The 22,804-nt window shown below is 40.2% G+C and overlaps 1 long non-coding RNA gene across 1 annotated transcript in view; it reads left to right on the top strand.

Moving 5' to 3' along the window:
• Nucleotides 1-21,474, top strand: part of LOC125962964 (uncharacterized) — a 46,078-nt gene extending 24,604 nt beyond the window's left edge. The window contains exon 3 of the long non-coding RNA XR_007474735.1: nucleotides 20,913-21,474. This is a non-coding gene — a long non-coding RNA (uncharacterized LOC125962964). The remainder of the gene's footprint in view (nucleotides 1-20,912) is intronic.
• Nucleotides 21,475-22,804: the final 1,330 nt, after the last annotated feature.

The following is a 22,804-nucleotide window of genomic DNA, read 5'->3' as shown; positions in this document are numbered from 1 at the left end:
CTTGTAGGGACTTCTTTGGTGGTCCAGTGGTTAAGAATCCGCCTTCCAATGCAGGGGATGCAGGTTCGATCCCTGGTCAGGGAACTAAGATCCCACATGCCATGGGGCAACTAAGCCTGTGTGCCGCAATTACTGAGCCCATGCGCTCTAGAGCCCACGCACCGCAACTACTGAGCCCGCATGCTCTGGAGCCCACGTGCCACAACTATTGAGCCTGCGTGCTGCAACTACTGAGCCCGCACGCTCTGGAGCCAGCGCACCACAACTAGAGAGAAGCCCATGTGCAGCAACTAGAGAAGCCTGCATGCCACAACGAAGATCCTGCGTGCTTCAACTAAGACCCAATACAGCCAAATAAATAAATAAAAACAAAAACAAAAACAAAACAAAAGGGCCTTGTATACCAAACTGTGTGGTAGCCATTGGAGAGGTTGTTTTTTGTCGTTGTTGTTTTGGGGTTTTTTTGCCGCACCACGAGGCTTACGGGATCATAGTTTCCCGACCAGGGATTGAACCCAGGCCACAGTGAAAGCACCACTGGACCACCAGGGCATTCCCATTGGAGAGTTTTAAAGGGGAAAGTGCACTGTGTTTTAGACAGCTGGTTACAATGTGAAGAATAGACTGGGAAAGACCAGAGGAAGGGGAGATTAGTTTAGAAGGCTATTGGAATTGTCTCAAGGGAGAAATGAGGTCCTGAACAAAGAGAGGAAGTGATAGATTTAGAGAGGTATTTCTGAAGACGATTCAATAGACCTTTGCTGACTAAGTAAATATGGAGAGAACGAGAGGAGTTAAGAAGGGCTTAAAGCCTTTAAATGGATTAAAATGGCTTAAAGCCTTAAAGGGCCCTGGTTTAGGAGACTAGGTCAGTGATGAGACCATTAACTAAGAATAAAACTGTTAGCAGTAGGGCTTCCCTGGTGGCGCAGTGGTTGAGAGTCCGCCTGCCGATGCAGGGGACATGGGTTCCTGTCCTGGTCCGGGAAGATCCCACATGCCGCGGAGCGGCTGGGCCTGTGAGCCATGGCCGCTGAGCCTGCGTGTCCGGAGCCTGTACTCCGCAACGGGAGAGCCCACAACAGTGAAAGGCCCGCGTACCGCAAAAACAAACAAACAAACAAAATTGTTAGCAGTAAAACAAGTTTGGAGAGTGGTGACTGTGATATAATAATCACTGACATTTATTGAGAGCCCACTGTGTGGCAGGCACTATACTAAGTGCTTTATATGTACTTATTTTAATTCTCACAACGTTAAATGAGGTGTTACTATAATCCCCATTTTTATTAATTAAGAAGTGAAAAGAGAATGAAGAGCCAGTAAAGGAGATTGAGATTATGTTCATTCAATATTATGAATTTAGTTCTTGTTAATTTTTATGCTCATCAGTTTGGGAAGGTACTTATTTGAGCTTTTCATGCCCAGTGCTATGCCAAGAGCTTTGGAAGCTATCTATGGTGTGCGATACCTTGTGCTCTCAAGTTACAGTAATTTTAAAAAGCATCACTGAAGAGGTGGGACTAAGTTTTTTTTTTAATTAATTAATTTATTTCTGGCTGCGTTGGGTCTTCGTTGCTGCACGTGGGCTTTTTCTAGTTGTGGTGAGCGGGGGCTACTCTTCATTGTGGTGCACAGGCTCTAGGTGCACAGGCTCCAGTAGTTGTGGCTCATGGGCTCTAGAGCTCAAGCTCAGTAGTTGTGGCACACTGGCTTAATTGCTCCACGGCATGTGGGATCTTCCCAGACCAGGGCTCGAACCCGTGTCCCCTGCATTGGCAGGCGGAATCTTAACCACTGCACCACCAGAGAAGTCCCTAGGGTTGTTTATTAAACAAGAGGAGGATTTAGGCACAGGGAGAGGTAGTGGGAGGACATTCTAAGAAGAGGCAACAGTATGAAGAAAGGAATGGAGATAGGAATGTGCCTGGTGTGCTCCAGAAAGAGTGAGGAAGAAGTTGGTATAACTAGTGGCAATTACAAGTGTGAGAGTAACAGGAAATAAGGTAGTAGTATATTGGCAGAAGGATAGCAGATAATGGAAGACTTTGAAAACCAAGATGAAGTGTTTCGACTTGAGGCAACTAGAGAACTGTTGAGGTTCCTTGAGCAAGAGAATAGCATGATGAAAGCTGTGCTTTAGGAAGATTTTCCCAAAGCTGTGTGTAAGATATACTGGGAAACAGTAAAGGGAGACCAGCTAGGAATCTGTCATGGCAAACCAGGTGTGCAGCAATGAGATCCTCGGTGGTCCCACTATCATTGAAGAAGGATGTGTAAATGAGACACATTATAATGGAATAAATGACAGATCTATTTTTGCACCCTGCATCCAAAGATGAGGCTGAGACTTTTACCTAAAAGACTGGAAGAATTGTGGTACCACTAACAGGAATGGGATATTTAAGAAGGGGAGCCAAGTGTTAGGGTAAATAATCTATTCTAGATTGTTAAAAATTCGAAATAGCTGTGGCTTGGTGTGAGATGCTCATTCTCTGAATTTAATATCTTCCTAAGATATAGTCAGGAACTAGAAAATATTAGAACTGTATATGTATTTTTGTATAATGTCATTTATTTGTTTATTCAAGATTTATTTATTTGTAGTTTGGTGAGATTAGAGTGTGAGAGTTTGTCAGGGTAGGGGTCCAGTTGCAGACAGGCTAGAAAGAAAGAAGCTCATCAAAGAGGACTTTGCATGATGTACTGACTTTTGACTTTATTTTGCAAGTAATGGGGAGCCATCAAAAAAAGGCTTTTGAGCCAACAAGGTAACATATTCAGATCCTTTTTTCAGCACTGGATTGTTAATTTCTTATGGACAGTGACTCTGTATTATTTATCTTTGAGCTAGTCACTCAAAGGTGACATATTGCCTTTTGTTTATTAAACATCTACAATGGGCAGGTACTGTGTTAAAGGTTTAGTGGTAAGTAACAGATCCACTTGCTACTCTCAAACAACAAACAAAAATGCACCCAGAATCTAGTATTTCTCTCCATCTCCACTGCTACCCGCCTAGATGATAAATTCTACCTGGATTATTGTGGTAGCTTAGTCTGTCTGCTTCCACTTTTGCCCTTCAACAATTCATTTTTTTCTAGAGTAGATACAGTGATCTTTTCAAAAGGGTAAGGACTTAACCTTCTGGTTATGATGGAGTAACAAGGACTGGATTTACCCTTCTGCCTTAAATAACTGCAAAACTGGACAAAATATATGAAACAACAGTTCAGAGAGAGTGAGCCTGGATAGAGTCTAGTGGTCTCTCTGAGTTTAGGAGGCAGAGTTGAGAATTCAGGGAAGCTGAAGTGGCTAAGAAAGAGTATTGCTTCAGTAGTGAGGACAAATTAGCTCTAGACCAAAGGTTGCTCTGGTTCTGCCTAACAAAACTTAAGAGCAAGCCTTGAAGGGGTTAAACTGTTTCTGAGTAACTTAACTATATCTCAGAACAAATTGCAAAAGTATTTAAAGGAAAAATAAAGAAAAACTCCAGCACCCAACAACATAAAATCCACAATGTCTTGTATCTAGTAACAAATGATGAGGTATACAAAGCAGGAAGATAGAGCAAAATTAATCAACAGATACAGACCCAGAAATAGCACAGATGATAGGATTAGTAGACAAGGACATTATAATAATTATTTTGAATGTACTCTATTTTTTCAGTAAAGTAAAGGAAATGTGATCATGTTGAGGAGAGACATGGAGGACATAAAAAGACTGAAATTAAACTTCTAGAGATGATACATACAATGTCAGAGAAAAAAATACTTGATTGCTTTAACAGATTAGACACTACCAAAGGAAAAATTAGTTAACTTGAAGACACAGCAGTAGAAACTATCTGAAATGAAACACACAGGAAAAAATGACTAGAAGAAAAAATTAACAGAGAATCAGTATACTTTGGGACAACTTCAAGTGATCTGAACTTGGGAGAGATATTGAAAGTAGAGATAGAGATTTGCTAGTCTCAATTATAATTGATGGTATTTGAAGCCATAGGCTGGATGCCATTGCAGAGGGAGAAAATAGTAGAGGGAAAACAGAAGAGGACCAATGACAGAACTTGGGAGAATGGCTTCATATAAGTAAGGGATCCCTTTATAGCAGTGTTTGTTAGAAAGCAGATTCCAGAATCTCTGATTTCAAAATTTGTCACTGACAAAAGATTCTCAGCCTTCACAGCCAGATTTCTTGAAAAAATATTCTATATTCATTACTGCCACTCCTTGCATATGTGGTTGTGGAGACAAAGCAAGCAAAAATTTGATGGTATTCTAGGCAGAGGGAGCACAGAAGTGTGCATGACCATAGTATTTGGGGAGAATTTCAAGTAATATATTATTAATGTGTAGGGATTATGTAATGGAGTAGCAAGAGCTGAAGCTGCAAAGATCAGCATGGATCAATGGGGAACCATGGCAGGCTTTTAAGCAGAGGAGTGATATGACTACATGTGTATTTTAGAAAGAGCCATCCTGGTGGCAATGTAGAAAATGGATTAGAAGGAAGCAAGCCAAGGCAGGGAGATCAGTTAGGAGGTATATTAGTTTCCTAGAGCTGCCATAACAAATTACCACAAATTAGTTGGCTTAATGTAACAGAAATGTATTATATTTCTGGAGGCTAGAAGTCCAAAATCAAGATGTTGGCAAGGCTATACTCCCTCTGAAAGCTCTAGAGAAGAATCCTTCCATGTCTCTTCCTAGCTTCTGGTGCTCCCAGCAATCCTTGGCATTCTTTGGCTTGTAGCTGCATCATTACAATCTCTGCCTCCCTGTTATGTAGCTTTCTCTGCCTCTTTCCTGTAAATACTCGTGTCTTTATATGGCTTTCTTTTCTGCATGTCTTTACATGGCTTTATTAGGGCCCACCCTAATCCAATATGACTTCATCTTAGCTGCTTATATCTGCAAAAACCCTATTTCCTAATAAAGCCACATTCTGAGATTCCAAGTGGACATGAATTTTGGGGGACATTATTCACCGCAGTACAAGAGGCCATTACAGTAATCCAGGAGAGAGATGATGAGAGTCTGACATGGCAATGGGAGTGAAGTGGGATGGACAGACTCAAAAGGTAGACTTGTTATGGGTACTTGCAGGCATGCTTGATTATATCTTTCCTTTAACCAGTAGTGAATCTTTTACATATATCTCTCTAATTCCATTAAAAGTCAGTGACACTGTTGCTTTTTTTTTGAGCTTTTACCATCTGCCTGTTTCAGATGGTACATCATTTAAGTAATAAGATTAAGTGTACAAAGATTAAAATTCTTAATTCTTTTTATAGGATCCTATAAAATCTTTTTTAATGGCAGTATAGTTGGTGTACAATATTATGTAAGTTACAGGTGTACAATATAGTGATTCATAATTTTAAAGGTTATACTCCATTTATAGTTATAAAATATTGGCTATATTCCCTGCGTTGTACATTATGTTATACATAATAGTTTGTACCTCTTAATCCCCTACCCCTGTATTGCCCCTCCCCCCTTCCCTCTCCACACTGGTAACCACTAGTATGTTCTGTATATCTGTAAGTCTGTTTCTTTTTTTTTTTTTTTTTTTTTGTGGTACGTGGGCCTCTCACTGTTGTGGCCTCTCCCGTTGAGGAACACAGGCTCCGAACGCGTGGGCCCAGCGGCCATGGCTTACGGGCCCAGCCACTCTGCGGCATGTGGGATCCTTCCCAGACCAGGGCACAAACCCGTGTCCCCTGAATCGGCAGGAGGACTCTCAACCACTGCGCCACCAGGGAAGCCCTGTTTCTTTTTTGTAATATTCACTAGTTTGTGATATTTTTTAGATTCCACATATAAGTGATATTATACGGTATTTGTCTTTCTCTGTCTGACTTATTTATTTCACTTAGCATAATACCCTCCAAGTCCATCCATGTTGCTGCAAATGGCAAAATTTCATTCTTTTTTATGGTTGAGTAGTATTCCTTTGTGTATATATACCACATCTTTATCCATTCATCTGTTGATGGATCCCCTAAATTCTAATTGGACTAGACAATCAATTTGAATTCCTTGACCTATGATGAAACCCATTATTGACTGAGAGCTCTGTGGCCCCCTGACCATAATGGTTAATTTTATTTGACAGGAACTTATTGAGAACCCATGTGTACCAGACATTATCCTAGGCCCCAAGAATACAGAGAAAAATAAGCTATGGTCCCTATCCTTACGACACTCACAGCTTGGTGTGAGAGACATATGGGTAAACAGATAATTGTAGCACCTTGTGATAAATACTGTGACAAAAGTAAGCATCATATACAATGAAAGAATATAAGAGAAGTAACTAACCCATTTAATTTTATTTTTTAATATACGTTTTATTTATTTATTCATTTTTGGCTGCATTTGGTCTTTGTTGCTGCACGTGGGCTTTCTCTAGTTGCGGCAAGCGGGGGCTATTCTCTGTTGCGGTGTGTGGGCTTCTCGTTGCGGTGGCTTCTCTTGTTGTGGAGCACGGGCTCTAGGCACGTGGGCTTCAGTAGTTGTGGCACTCGGGCTCAGTCGTTGTGGCTCGGGGGCTCTAGAGCACAGGCTCAGTAGTTGTGGTGCACAGGCTTAGTTGCTCCGTGGCATGTGGGATCTTCCCGGACCAGGGCACGAACCTGTGTCCCCTGCACTGGCAGGCAGATTCTTAACCACTGCGCCACCAGGGAAGTCCCTCTAACCCATTTTAGAAGGATGTTAAGGAAGACTTCTTAGAAGAGATGATGATCAAGCTGTGTTTTGAAGGAAAGGTAGGAGTTAGTGTTTCTAAGTGAAATATTAGAGGAAATGGGATTCTAGGCAAAGGGACAGAAATGAGAGAACATAAGAGAGTGCTCAGAAATGAGTCTGGAGAGAGTCAGGGGCTAGACCATAAAGAGTATTGTAGGTCATGCTGTACCAAGGTATTTAGACTTTATTTTGAAGCTATGGGAAACCATAGGACTTTAAGTAGAGCAGTCATGGTCAAATTTTCATTTTAGAAAATTTACTCTGGTGGTTATGTGAAGGCTGGATTGGTAGAGGAGACAAAACTGGAAGCATGAAGACTAGTTAGACAGCTACCAGAACAATTCAGTTAAAAAATTTCAGAGCTTGGGCTTCCCTGGTGGCACAATGGTTGAGAGTCTGCCTGCCGATGCAGGGGACACAGGTTCGTGCCCGGTCCGGGAAGATCCCACATGCTGTGGAGCGGCTGGGCCTGTGAGCCATGGCCGCTGAGCCTGCGCGTCCGGAGCCTGTGCTCCGCAACAGGAGAGGCCACAACAGTGAGAGGCCCACATACCGCAAAAAAAAAAAAAAAAAAAATTCAGAGCTTGAACCTATGCAGTGGCAGTGAAGATGGGGAGATGGGGGGAGATTTGACAGAAATTTAGGGCCAAGTCAAGAAGCTCTGGAAGATCATATGTGGGGACTAATTGAGATAGATGTAAAGGATGAATCCTGTGCTCCAGACTTGAGTACCATTCACTGAATAAATAATTCAGGAGTGAGATAGGGAGGGTGGGAGGGAGGGAGACGCAAGAGGGAAGACATATGGGAACATATGTATATGTATAACTGATTCACTTTGTTATAAAGCAGAAACTAACACACCATTGTAAAGCAATTATACCCCAATAAAGATGTTAAAAAAAAAAAAGAATTCAGGAGGACAAGATTTGAGATTTGTGGAGGATGTGAAAGATGATAACATCATTTTTGTATATGTTGAGTTTGAGAGCCTGTGGAAAATCGAAGTATAGATGTATGGTGGATACCTGGATATATGGGTTTAAAATTTATGAGATTTAGGATTTGTCAGTTTTATAGCTATTAGCTGAAGCCATGAGAAATGATGCAGTCATTCAGCGAGAATTTGGATCATGAGACAAGAAAAGAATTGAGGATAAGACGTAGAAAACAGGCATTTAAGGTGGGTGGGGAATGAGGCAGAGGAAATGGAGAAGGAAAACTAAAAGAAGGATTGGCCAGAGAAGTAGGAGAAAGGCTAGGGCTAGCAAAATATCCATCACCACCCAGTCTTTCAGGGCAGTGCTTGTGTCGCACCCATCACCATAAAAGAACCTGGGTATATTAGAAGCAGAGACTTCTTTTCTCTTTGAAAGACAAGTATATGTTTATGGCGTTCTGTTCTTCATTTTTACATTAGGATATTTATTTATTCATTTTTACTTTTCAAATTGTGAAATATGCATATAGAATATTCATATAACATGTATTTACAGTTTAACAAATAATTATAAAATGAAAGCCTGTATAACCACTACTGAATTCAAGAAATAAAATATTACTAGCACTTCAGCAGCTCACTATATGTTCTCCCTCTCCCCCATCTGGGTAACTTACAGTAAGTTAAAAAAAATTTTTTTTGTTTTTCCTAGCTTTTTGAGATACAATTGACATCTAGCACTGTATAGGTGTAAGGTGTACAGCATAATTATTTGACTTAACACAATAAGTTTAGTTAATACCCATCCTCTCATATAGATACAAAAAAAAAGAGAGAAAAAAGTGGTTTTTTCCTTGTGATGAGAACTCTTAGGATTTATTCTCTTAACTTTCAGATACAACATACAGCAGTGTTAACTATAGTATCATCGTGTTGTACATTACATCCCTACTACTTATTCATCTTTTTTTAAAATTTATTTATTTATTTATTTTTGGCTGTGTTGGGTCTTCGTTTCTGTGCGAGGGCTTTCTCTAGTTGTGGCAAGCGGGGGCCACTCTTCATCGCGGTGCGTGGGCCTCTCACTATCGCGGCCTCTCTTGTTGCGGAGCGCAGGCTCAGTAGTTGTGGCTCACGGGCCTAGTTGCTTCGCGGCATGTGGGATCTTCCCAGACCAGGGCTTGAACCCATGTCCCCTGCATTAGCAGGCAGATTCTCAACCACTGCGCCACCAGGGAAGCCCCTACTTATTCATCTTATAACTTAAAGTTTGTACCTTTTGACCACCTTTGTCCAGTTCCCCCTCCCCCACCCCCTGCCTCTCATAACCACAAATCTGATCTTTTTTCTATGAATTTGGTTTTTTGTTTTGTTTTGTTAGATTCCACATGTAAGTGAGATCATACAGTATTTGTCTTTCTCTGTCTGACTTATTTCACTTAGCATAAGGTCCATCCATGTTGGACCATCCATCCATGTTGCCATGAATGGCAGGATTTCCTTCTTTTCATGGCTTAATAATATTCATATATAGCTGAATAATATATATATGAGTTTTTTATACATATATATTGCAACTTCTTTATCCATTCATTCTTTGATGAATGCTTAGGTTGTTTCCATACATTGGCTATTGTAAATAATGCTGCTATGAACTTGGGGGTGCAGATATCTTTTCAAATTAGTGTTTTTGTTTTCTTTGGATACATTCCCAGAAGTGGAATTGTTGGATCATATGGTAGTTCTATTTTTAATTTTTTGAGGAAAATCCATACTGTTTTTCATAGTGCCTGTACCAATTTACATTTCCATCAGCAGTGCACACGGGGACTTCCCTGGTGGCGCAGTGGTTAAGAATCCGCCTACCAATGCAGGGGACACGGGTTCGAGCCCTGGTCTGGGAAGATCCCACATGCCATGGAGCAACTAAGCCTGTGCACCACAACTACTGAGCCTGTGCTCTAGAGCCCGCGAGCCACAACTACTGAGCCCATGAGGCACAACCACTGAAGCCCGTGCGCCTAGAGGCTGTGCTCCGCAGCAAGAGAAGCCACCGCAGTGAGAAGCCCATGCACCGCAATTAGAGAAAGCCCACGCGCAACAACAAAAACCCAACCTAACCAAAAATAAATTAATTAATCAATTTAAAAAAACAAAAACAAAAACAGTGCACAAAGGTTCCCTTCTCTCTACAGATTCACCAACACTTCTTATCTCTTATCTTTATTTTAAAGATTTATTTATTTTATTTATTTTTGGCTGCATCGGGTCTTAGTTGTGGCATGCGGGCTCTTCATTGTGGTGCGTGGGCTTCTCTCTAGTTGTGCCATGCAGCTTTTCTCTTCTCTAGTTGTGGCGCGCAGGCTCCAGGGCACATGGGCTCTGTAGTTGTGGCACGCAGGCTCCAGAGCACATGGGCTCTGTAGTTGTGGTGCGCAGGTTCCAGAGCGCGTGGGCTCTGTAGTTTGAGGCGCACGGGCTCTAGTTGAGGTGCACGAGCTCAGTAGTGGTGGCACGCAGGCTTAGTTGTCCCGCAGCATGTGGGATCCTAGTTCCCTGACCAGGGATCGAACCCGTGTCCCCTGCATTGTAAGGCGGATTCTTTACCCCTGGATCAACAGGGAAGTCCCCTCTATCTTTTTTGATGATGGCTATTCTAACAGGCCTGAGATGATACCTCACTGTGGATTTAATTTGCATTTCCTTAATGACTGGTGATATTGAGCATCTTTTCACGTACCTGCTAGTTGCAGATCTTCTTTGGAAAAATATCTATTTGGGTCCTTTGCCCATTTTTTAATTGGATTACTTGGTTCTTTGCTGTTGAGTTGTGTGAGTTCTTCATATATTTTGGATATTAACCCTTTATCAGATATATGGTTGCAAATATTTTCTCATTCGTAGGCTGTCTTTTCACTTTGGTGATGGTTTATTTTGCTGTACAGAAACTTTTTAGTTTGATGTAGTCCCAGTTATTTATTTTTTATTTTTGCTGTTTGTGCTTTAGGTGTAATTTCCAAAAATTCACTACCAAGACCCATGTCAAGTAGCTTTTTTCCTATGTTTTCTTCTAGGAGTTTCATGGTTTCAGGTCTTTAATCTAATTCGAGTTAACTTTTTTAAAGAGTTTTGTTGATTTATTTATTTGTTTATCTTGGCTGCGCTGCGTGGCTTACAGGATCCTAGTTCCCTGACCAGGGATCAGACTTCCACTGCCCCCTGCAGTGAAAAGTGTGGAGCCCTAAGCACTGGACTTCCAGGGAATTCCCTCGAGTTAATTTTTGTGAGTGGTGTAAGATAGTCAAGTGCTATTTGAACATTGGGGTGCAGATATCTCTTTGACATAGTGAAAACTTTTTATTTTGAAATATTTCAGACTTACAGAAAAGTTGTAAAAGTAGTAAATATAATTATCTTATTTTTCACCCAGATTCCCTATTGTAAATATTTTACCACATTTGTTTTATCATCTCCCCTCTCTCCCTTCTCCTCCTCCTCTTCCTCCTCTCTTTTCTCTCACTCTCTTCATTTGTTTCTGAATCACACAAATTGTAGACATAGTGCTCCTCAACCCCTAAATATTTCAGAGTGTTTTTCCTGAAAACAAGGACATTCTCTTATATAACTACAAGACAATTATCAAAATAAGGAAATTAACATCAATGCGATACTACTATCTAATCTACATACCTTATTCAAATTACCAATTGTCCCACTAATGTCCTTTATTGCAAAAGAAAAAAAAATGTCCAAGATCCAATCCAGGATAACACGTTGCATTGAATTGTCATGTCTCTTTTAGTTTCTTTTTTTTAAAATTGAGGTGAAATTCACATAACACTGTTTTAAAGTGAACAATCTAGTGGCATTTAGTACATCCACAGTGCTCTGCAACCACCACCTCTATCAAGTTCCAAAACATTTTCATTACCCCCCAATAAAACCCCATATACATTAAGCAGTATTTCCCCATTTGCCTCTCTTCCCCCTGCTAATACCTAGCCCCTGGCAGCTACAAGTCTGCTTTCTGTCTCTGTGGATTTACCTATTCTGGACCTCTCATACAAATGGAATCATACAATATGTGACCTTTTGTGTCTGGCTTCTTTCACTCAGCATAATGTTTACAAGGTTCATCCATGTTGTAGCATGTATCAGTACTTTGTTCCTTTTTGTGGCTGAATAATAATCCATTGCTTGGATGTACTACATTTTGTTTATCCATTCATCTGTTGATGGACATTTGGATTGTTTCCACCTTTCAGCAATTGTGAATAGTGCTGCTGTGAGCATATGTGCACCTGGTTTTGTTTGAGCACCTGTTTTCAGTTCTTTGGGGTATATACCTGGCAGTAGAATTGCTGGGTCATACGGTAATTCCATATTTAACTTTTTGAGGAACCACCAAATTGAGTTTCTTTTAATCTGGAAGAGTTCTTAGATTTTGTCATTCGTGACATCGGTATTTTTTTTAAGAGTACAGAGGGAATTACCTGGTGGTCCAGAGGTTAGGACTCTGCATTTCCACTGCAGGGGGCATGGGTACGATCCCTGGTTGGTGACCTAAGATCCCGCAAGCCATGCGGCGCAGCCAGAAAAAAAAAAAAAGAGTATAGAGTAGTTATTTTGTAGAGTGCCCCTCATTTTGGATTTGTCTGACGTTTCCACATGATTAGATTCAATCATGCATGTGGATGGGAATACCACAGAAGTAATTTGTGTCCTTCTCAGTGCATGATATCAGGAGTCATGTGATACCTATTTGTGCCATTACTGGTGACACTAACGTTGATCAGTTGGTTAAAGTCTGCCAGCTTTAAAAGCAAATTGTTATATGTGCTTGTGATATGCCATGTATAATATGATACCACTAATATAAAGCTAAACCACCCCAAAACTTAGTCGCTTAAACCAACATTTATTTTGTTTGCTCAAAATTCTGTGGACAATTTGGACTAGACTTAACTGGGCATTTCTTCTACTGGTCTTGCCTAGGCTCACTCATGCTGTGGCAGTCAGCTGACCACTTTGTAGGGGCTGGATGATTTAAGATGACCTTACTCACATGTCTGGCAGTTGGAAGGCTGTCAGCCAGGCTGCCTAGATTTTCTTCCATGTGACATCTCCAGAAGGCTTGGATCCGTTCATATGATAGCAAGCTCTGATGTAAAGTGCTTTTCAAGCTTCTGCTTGCATCACATTTGTAGATATCCCATTGGCCAAAACAAATTACGTGGCCAAATCCAGAGTCAATGCAGGAGGAGACTCCCCAAGGGTGTGGATTCAGGGAGGCATGGTTCACTGGGGGCCATTGATCCGATATCTTCCATGACTACATATTTTTTAGGAATATATACATATGTAGTATAAATATCAAAACATGTATGGAAATAAGAAATACCAAAGGCTGAATAGTGGTTACCTCTGGGGAGGTACAAAGAGGAATAGGGAATGATAGGTACACATGATACATAAACTATAGCAGTAATGTTTTATTTCTTTAAAAAAATAGGAAGGAAATTTGGCAAAATGTTAGTATTTAACCAACTGAGTTGTGGGTACATGGATGTTCATTATATTATTTTCTACCCTTTTTTTGTTTGCTTAGAGTATTTCCAAATTTTAAAAAAGTGAATGGGAGGTGTGGTAATGCAGACCAATCTTTGAAGATGTTTGGCAGAAGGAAAGGGCAATAGGGAAAGGAGGCAGCAGTTAGACAAAAAAGTGTGGTAGAAGGAGCACTATATTTATTAAGATAGGCAAAGGCTTGAGAACATTAATAGCTTGAAGAAAAGGCATCAGTAGATTAGGCTGTTGAAAGAGGAAGTTAATTCAAGAAGTACTGCTGACTTTTACCAAAAAGATGAGAGATAACAAGTGTTGGCGACGATTTGAAGAAAGAGGAACACTTGTACACTGTTGGTGGGGATGTAAATTGGTGCAGCCACTATGGAAAATAGTACGGAGATTCCTCAGAAAATTAAAAATAGAACTATGATATGATCCAGCAAACCCACTCCTGAGTATATGTCCAAAGGAAATGAAATCAGAATTTCAAAGAGATATCTGTACTCTCATGTTCATTGCAGCATTATTCACAGCAGCCAAACTATGGAAATAACCTAAGTGTCCATCAACAGATGAATGGATAAAGGAGATGTGGTATATATACACAGTGAAATATTATTCAGCCATGAGAAAGAAGGAAATCCTGACACCATATGGAACATTATACTAAGTAAAATAATCCAGACAGAGAAAGACAAATACTGTATGAGCTCACTTATATGTGGGGGAAAAAAAGGTTGAACTCATAGAAACAGAGAGTAGAATGGTAGTTACCAGGGGTTGGAGGTGGGGAAGATGGAGAGATATTGGTCAAAGCGTACAAGCCTTCAGTTATAAGATGAATAAATTCTGGGGCTCCAACATATAGTATGGTGACCATAGTGAATAATACTGTGTTGTATACTTGAAATTTACTAAGAGAGTAGATCTTAAATATTCTCACCACACACAAAAAAGATAATTATATGAAGTGATAGATGTGTTAATTAACCTGATCGTGGTAATCATTTCACAGAGTATACATATATCAAATCATCACATTGTAAGCTTTAACTATATACAATTTTCTTTGTCAATCATGCTTCAATAAATCTAGATAAAAAAAGAATAATTTAGTAAGATTTCACCTTAAAAAAAATGTAAACTGCTCAAACATTTCAAGTTGGGCTTCCCTGGTGGCACAGTGGTTAAGAATCTGCCTGCCAATGCAGGGGACACAGGTTCGAGCCCTGGTCCGGGAAGATCCCACATGCCGTGGAGCAACTAAGCCCATGTGCCATAACTACTGAGCCTGTGCTCTAGAGCCCGCAAGCCACAACTACTGAAGCCTGCGTGCCTAGAGCCCATGCTCTGCAACAAGAGAAGCCACCACAATGAAAAGCCCACGCACCACAACGAAGAGTAGCCCTGGCTTGCAACAACTAGATAAAGCCCAAGTGCATCAACAAAGACCCAATGCAGCCAAAAAAATTTTTTTTAAATAAAATAAATAAATTTATTTTAAAAAAAAGCATTTCAAGTTGGTTACAAAGCTGCCATTCTACCAAAACAAATCCACCCTCTGGTGACAAACATATAAAACATCAAATATGCAAAGCCATCTTTTTTAACACAAAAATATTCATATAATGGGTCTCTTAAATATTTCTATACTTTATTCTAAAGCTTCCCAAGTTAAAAGACGTTTACCCATCTAAGAAGGCAGTTAAAATACTAGTTAAGTGAAGCTATTTACTAGCAGACACTTGGGGTGGGAGGCTGAGAAACCTTGTTTGAGGCCCTAATGGGCAACACTAAACTTGATATATGATTATGTTAATGATTCCATAACTTTAAGGTGGGGAGATAATTGAATGAAATGATACGATGTCTGGGATTTGCTTTAAAATACTCCAGACAAAAAAAGAAAAAGTTAATACGTAAATACTGTATATCTAGGTACATAAATAGGGAGTGATCACCTAGCTGGCTTCCCTGGGTTCAATTTTTTTTTTTTTTTTTTTTTTGCAGTACGCGGGCCTCTCACTGTTGTGGCCTCTCCCATTGTGGAGCACAGGCTCTGGATGTGCAGTCTCAGCAGCCATGGCTCATGGGCCCAGCCGCTCCACGGCATGTGGGATCTTCCCAGACCGGGGCACGAACCCGTGTGCCCTGCATTGGCAGGCAGACTCTCAACCACTGCGCCACCAGGGAAGCCCCCCTGGGTTCAATTTTTATGTTAGTTTTTTTTTCTCCCTAAAGTCTGCAGTTCCTACCCAAGTTGATCAATTTATTGAGTTTTGAAATTTTAAGATATATAAATGTATACATGTTGCTTAAAAAAGTAAATATATGTAAATGTCTCCAGAGACTCTTAATCTTGATGTTCTATAGTAATGTCTTTTGCATTTAATTTTAACGTATAGCACCTGATGGAATTGGGCATTTTTCACAATCATAGGACTATATAGCTCTTAAGCATCCTTAAAATTTGATCCAGTTGAATTTTGGATATTTCGCATGGCTTCTTCTGACTCAAGGTCAGAACTTAAAAGGTTCATTCTACTAATATTCCCCTTGAGTCAGAAAATGTCTCCTAACTGCTCTCCTTAACAGTTTCTATATTCTTCATAATACCAGTAAAAGAGTTAATACTAACATGATTAACAAGCTCAACAGTAATCCTCAACAGTGCCTAAATTCTTGATTCTTTGATTGTATTTCCTTTCCTTTTAGACTGAAAACCTTGATTCCTAAAATAAAACACATCATCACTATTATGTGTTTTTGCATCAAATACAAGAAAATGTTCTTTAAAATACAGTATTAACATGATCAATAATGTTACAGAATAAAGTCCAAAAATAAAGAAGCACTCCTGATCTATTCCTCTGTTGATCACTTCAGACAAATTCACTTAGTATATGAAAAGTGATCTTTATTAAACACTACCAAGTTGTTCGCATTCAATTCTTGTAGTTGAGTGTTGAAAGGATACGGCAAGAAGAAGAAAAGCAAGGCAGCAACAAAAAGGCTACTGCCAAAGAGAGGTTTTGGAATTCATTTACACAGTAAACATTTATTGAGCGCTTACAATGTGCTAAACTCACTGGGGATACAAAGATTAGTGGGACTTCGTTGCTATCACTATGGATTTACAGTCTAATGGGGATGATATTGTATAAACAGAAATATTACATTCCAGTGTAGTAACTGCCATTACAGAGCGGTGAACAGAATGCTATAGGAACATAGAGGGCAGAGCAATCATTTGTGTGTAATACACATTGTCTGAAGCACAATGGTTAAAGGTTCAGCCTTTGAAGGGCTGTATTTAAATCCCACAATTTACAAGATGGAAAAGTTATTTAACTCCTCTAAATCTCAGGGGGTTTTATCTCTAAAATGATAATAATACCACAGTATTTTTAAAAATATTTATTTATTTAGGCTGTGCCAGGTCAGTTGCAGCACATGGGATCTTTGTTGCAGCATGGGGGCTTCTTAGTTGCGGAATGCCAACTCTTAATTGCAGCATGTGAACTCTTAGTTGTGGCATGCAGACTTCTTAGTTACAGCATGTGGGATCTTCATTGCAGCATGAGGGCTTCTTAGTTGCGGCATGCCAACTCTTAGTTGCGGCATGCAAACTCAGTTGCGGCACACAGACTTCTTAGTTGTGGCACGCGGACTTCTTAGTTGCAGCACGCAGACTCTTAGTTGCGGCATGCATGTGGGATCTAGTTCCCCGACCAGGGATTGAACCCCTGCATTGGGAGCACAGAGTCTTACCACTGGACCACCAGGGAAGTCCCATATGACGGTATTGATTGAGGATTAAAATAAGCTAATGAACATAAATTTCTTAGTAAAACTGCTCAATAAATGATAGCTAGTTTGTGTTTCCTGAGAAGACATGTACACATTTTTTCCCTGAGAGTTAGAAGGTTATAGTGTGTACAAATGCATGGAGGTAATAGCATGTATGCAGGGATTTGAAATTCTGTATGGCTGAAGGTGAAGTGTTAGGTTGAAGCATGAAATCTGTCATTCATTCATGCTATAGGTATTTATTGCAGATTGTCTACATGTCAGACATGTGGAAGATGCTGTAGGGAAAAAAGCAAATTCCCCTTCTTAGACACCTAGGACATTGTCAGGTGAGGAAGAAAGAGAAGGACGTTCTAAGAGGGAATACAATGTGTTAAGACATGAGGACATAAAAGGGCCTGGTGTGTTTGTGGAATGGTGAGAAGCTTCATAGCTGGAGTTGGTGGTGGGGTAGGAAGTGAGGCTCATAAGGTAGACTGGATCCTAATATGCTAGACCAAGGAGTTTGGATTTTATCCTGTAGGAATTTGGAAGTCAAAAGAGTGGTTTTGTTTTTGTTTTGTAAAGATCATTTTGAAAGCAGTGTGGAAGCTGAACTGGTCTGGAGTGGGGAGGGAATGGTGACAGGACTAGTTAGCAGGTGTTGTAAGTAAGTAGTTCAAACTACTATTATAAGAGCCTGAACCCAGATTGTGGCAGTGCAGGCCAGGTTTGGCAGAATTATATTTCTGAGGTAGAATCAATAGAATTGCGTGCTGCTTGATTGAATATGCAGGGTTAGGAAGAAGAGGTAGTTGGGGCAAAAGCAAAGGTTTCTAGTTTGGGAACCTGGTTTGTGACTGAGAATGAGAATATAATTAAGGAATCCAATATATTGTGGAGGATTGGGGCAGTAGAGAACACAAGTCTGATTTCAGACCAGTGGAGCTTAAGGTACCCTTGTAGTCTATAGGTAGAGATGTTTATAAGTAACTTGGAAAGCTTAAGCAGGAATTTGGGGCTAGTATTAAAAAGTTGGGGATCTAGGGGCTTCCCTGGTGGCGCAGTGGTTGAGAGTCCGCCTGCCGATGCAGGGGACACGGGTTCGTGCCCCAGTCCGCAGAGCGGCTGGGCCCGTGAGCCATGGCCACTGAGCCTGTGCGTCCAGAGCCTGTGCTCCGCAGTGGGAGGCCACGGCAGTGAGAGGCCCACGTACCACACACACACACACACACACACACACAAAAGTTGGGGATCTATCATTGTATAGTTGATAGTTGAAGCTGTGTAAGCAGATGAACTTCTTAACCCCAATGAGTAAGGATTGGACAGAAGAGGAGCGTCTGACAAAGGCAAGAAAGAAGAATGAGGAGACGGTAGTGTCCCAGAAACCAAGAAGAAGAACTTTTGAGAAATAAAAACAATAAATAGCTTTAGGCAATGTGACTACAAGCCAGTGAATTCAGCAACCAGGAAGCTTTCCTTTATAGTTTTATGGAATCTTGGCAGAAGCCAGACTGTAGTGAATTGAATGAATGGAAAAGGAGAAAGTACTGACAGTGGATATAGACTAATCCTTCCAGAAATCTGGCTATGAATGGAAGGAGGGAGAAAGGATAGGAGTTTGTGATGAAATAGGTGGATATAAGTGTTTGTAGTTTGTTTCGAGTGGAGAAAGTTAAGTATGTCTGTAGGTAGACAAGAAAATGTTCCATAAAAAAAAAAAAAGAAAATGTTAAAAATAGAGGTGGGGCTTCCCTGGTGGTGCAGTGGTTGAGAGTCTGCCTGCTGATGCAGGGGACACGGGTTCGTGCCCCAGTCCGCGGAGAAGCTGGGCCTGTGAGCCATGGCCGCTGAGCCTGCGCGTCTGGAGCCTGTGCTCCGCAACGGGAGAGGCCACGGCAGTGAGAGGCCCGCGTACCGCAAAAAAAAAAAAAAAAAAAAAAAAAAAAATAGAGGTGAAAGGGGAAAATTGATAGAGACAGAGTCTAGAGAGACAGTCTTCCTTACAGAATCTTCTGGTGACCACCACATATAAGTTGGCTTAGGATGCTCAGAGTGTGGAACAAAACCAGAGAAGAGGCAAGAGAGAGAGAGACACAAGAGAACAAAAGCTTGGACTCCTGTCCATAACTTCCTTTTATATTCTAGAGAATACTTATCATAGAGTACAATCAGTCTCTCTCTGGGTCTGATCTACCGTGTTACTTTGTCCTAGAAGATTTTGTTTACTCCCTTAGTTGAAAAAGCTACTAGAAAATGCAACTCAGTTCAATTACTATTAAATGAACTGTCTCTGGGCTTCCCTCGTGGCGCAGTGGTTAAGAATCCACCTGCCAATGCAGGGGAAAAGGGTTCGAGCCCTGGTCCGGGAAGGTCCCACATGCCACAGAGCAGCTAAGCCCGTGCGCCACAACTACTGAGCCTGCACTCTAGAGCCCACGAGCCACAACTACTGAGCCCATGTGCCACAACTACTGAAGCCCGCACACCTAGAGCCCGTACTCCGCAACAAGAGAAGCCACCTTAATGAGAGGCCTGCGTACCGCAACGAAGAGTAGCCCCAGCTCGCTGCAACTAAAAAGAAAGCCTGTGCACAGCAACTAAGACCCAACGCAGCAAAAAATAAATAAATAAATAAGTAAATTTTAAAAAATAAATAAAAGAAATGCAAAAAAAAATGAACTGTCTCTCTGTTAATTGTTTTCTCCAGCTTTATTGAGATATAATTGACATATAACATTGTATAAGTTTAAGGTGTACAATGTGTTGATTTTATACACTTACATATTGCAAAATGATTACCACCAGCCACATAATTACCATTTCTTTCTTGTGGTGAGAATATTTAAGATCTACTCTTAGCAACTTTAAAGTATATAATACAATATTATTAATTATAATCACAATGCTGTATATTAGATACCCATAATTTATTGATCTTATAACTGGAATTATGTACCCTTTGAACATCTCTCCTTCTCCACTCCCCAGCCCTTGGAAACCACCACTATGCTCTCTGTTTCTATGAGTTCAGCTTTTTTAGATTCCACATATAAGTGATAGCATACAGTATTTGTCTTTCTCTGTCTGACTTATTTCACTTAGCATAATGCCCTCAAAGTTAATCCATGTTGTTGCAAATGGCAGAATTTCTCTTTCTTGAGGCTGAATATTCCATCGGATGTATGTATGTGTGTGTGTGTGTGTGTGTGTGTGTGTGTGTCTGTGTCTGTGTGTGTATCCCACAACTTTTTTATCCATTCATCTGTCAATAGACACTTAGGTTGTTTCCATATCTTGTCTGTCATGAATAATGCTGCAGTGAACATTGGGGTGCAGGTATCTCTGATATTCTGTTAGTTTTTTGAGGAACCTCCATACTGTTTTCCATAGAGGCTGTACCAATTTACATTCCCACCAACAGTATATAAGGGTTTCCTTTTCTCCACACCCTCTCCAGCATTTATTGTTTGTAGACTTTTTGATGATAGCCATTCTGACGGGTATGAGGTGATATCTCACTGTAGTTTTGATTTGCATTTCTCTAATAATTAGTGATGTTGTGCATCTTTTCATGCACCTGTTTGCCATCTGTATATCTTCTTTGGAAAACTATCTGTTCAGGTCTTCTGCCCATTTTTTAAATTCGGTTGCTTGTTTTTTGATATTGAATTGTATGAGCTGTTTATATATTTTTTGATATTAACCCCTTGTTGGTCATATCATTTGCAAATATCTTCTTCCATTCCATAGTTTGTCTTTTCATTTTGTCAATGGTTTCCTTTGTTGTGCAAAAGTTTTTAAGTTTAATAAAGTTCTGTTTGTTTATTTTTGCTTTATTTCTTTTGCCTTAGGACACAGATCCAAAAAAATATTCCTGTGATTTATGTCAGAGAGTGTTCTGCCTATGTTCTCTTCGAGGAGTTTTATAGTTTCCAGGCTCTGGTGGGGTGTGTGTGGAGAGGGACTCCAGTGACTAGCATCAGCAAATGTGAGTACCTATGGAGCAAAGATGGTGAAATCTTTAGAGGGTCTTCAGCGGCTGGGTTGGCCTTTAGTTTCTTCAGTGGCAGAATCTGCTGTTTGTCTGCAGGGCAGGTCACTGTGAACTGCGATTGCTGCCACTGAATGACTGTATTGGTAGCCCCTGTTTTTTCCTTATTCCTAGCCATCTCTGTATGTCTCAGTTTTGATGGTCTGGGTGGAATGAAACTGAAGTGGGACCTTCATGTGGTGCCCAAAAGGCTGGAAACTGATCGCCCATCCCACTCTTCCTTTTCTGGTGAGGGGAACCCTCTACCTGAGAAAACCCCTCTTGGTACTGAACAATGCTTACTTGGGGGATGTGATGATGCAGGCAAAATGAACCTATCTTTTTTCTCTTCTTGGGCAGTTATTCTCAGGTTTTGTTTTTCTACTGTGTTGCCAAAGTTTCTTAATTGGACTACAGAGCTCTCCCACAGCTGTTTTTGTTAATGGATAGCTGTCTAATTGTTGATCTTTGTTGGGTGATGGAGGCCAGGGTCTCCTATGTCACCATTTTGGTGACGTCCTTAATAAATTTTATTGTTTGGAGTTTTTCTATTATAGTAGTTAACATGTTTATTTTAGGAACTTCAGGAAATACAGATAAACAAACAGAAAAGATAGAGAACTTGGGTACCCTACTCCCCAGAGATAATCAATACTAGCATTTTGGTATATGTTCTTCAGGCCCTTTTTTCTGTGTGTAATAGCTGTGCATAGAGCCAAACTCGATCTAACCACTTCCACAAGACTTTCATCTGTCAGATTCCAAATGGTCCCAGTTAGGTTTCTACAGTACTTATTTGATAAGCCACACAGTGTATTATGTTAATGTTATTTCTTCTGGGAATCACCAAGGAGTCACATTTTCATTTTCCATACATTCTAGATTTGAAAGCGTATCACTAACCATCTGTTTTAGGGATTCTAGTTTTTTTGTTCCTTCTTGCTACTGGACATGACTGTCTTATAATTCTCACTGGGAATTGATTAGTGTATAGATATTGCCAGGTAAAATAATTAGTGCTATAATGAGTATGTTGGAAGCTAAAAACTTGGAAAAAGAATTACTTACTGAAATTTTAATAAGAATTGTCATCTAAGAGATGAGATTAGCCATCTGTAGAAGTGGTTTACAAGTGTGTTATTAATGGAAACATAGGAAACAATCAAATTAATCAAGATACAGCTTTAGAACTGGGAGGTAACTAAAGAAAGCATTTCTACAAGCAATTTTTATAGGCTTTTAAGATTACAACAGTATTTCTACATGTCTTTTCGTTTTTCTACAACAGAAACTATGTAGAAATACTTCCTTGTTCGTATTACAGATCTGTCTCATTTTTCCCTTTTTTATTATGGTAAAATGTACATAGCCTAAAATTTACCCTTTTAATCATTTTTCATTGTACAGTTCAGTGGCATTAATTACATTCACATTTTTGTATAACCATCACCTCTATTCATTTCCAGAACTTTTTTATCATCCCAAGCTGAAACTCTGTACCCATTAAACAATAACTCTCCATTCCTCCCTCAGCCCCTGGAAACCACTATTCTACTTTCTGTCTCCATGAATTTAACAACTCTAGGTACCTCATGTAAGTGGAATCATACAATATTTGTCTCTTTGTGTCTGGCTTATTTCACTTAGCATTCTGTCTTTAGGGTTCACCCATGTTGTAGCATGTTCAGAATTTCCTTCCTTTTTAAGTTTGAA

Source organism: Orcinus orca, chromosome X (assembly GCF_937001465.1).
Source record: "Orcinus orca chromosome X, mOrcOrc1.1, whole genome shotgun sequence".
Taxonomy (NCBI): domain Eukaryota; kingdom Metazoa; phylum Chordata; class Mammalia; order Artiodactyla; family Delphinidae; genus Orcinus; species Orcinus orca.
This window is presented reverse-complemented; position numbering and strand designations above follow the sequence as displayed.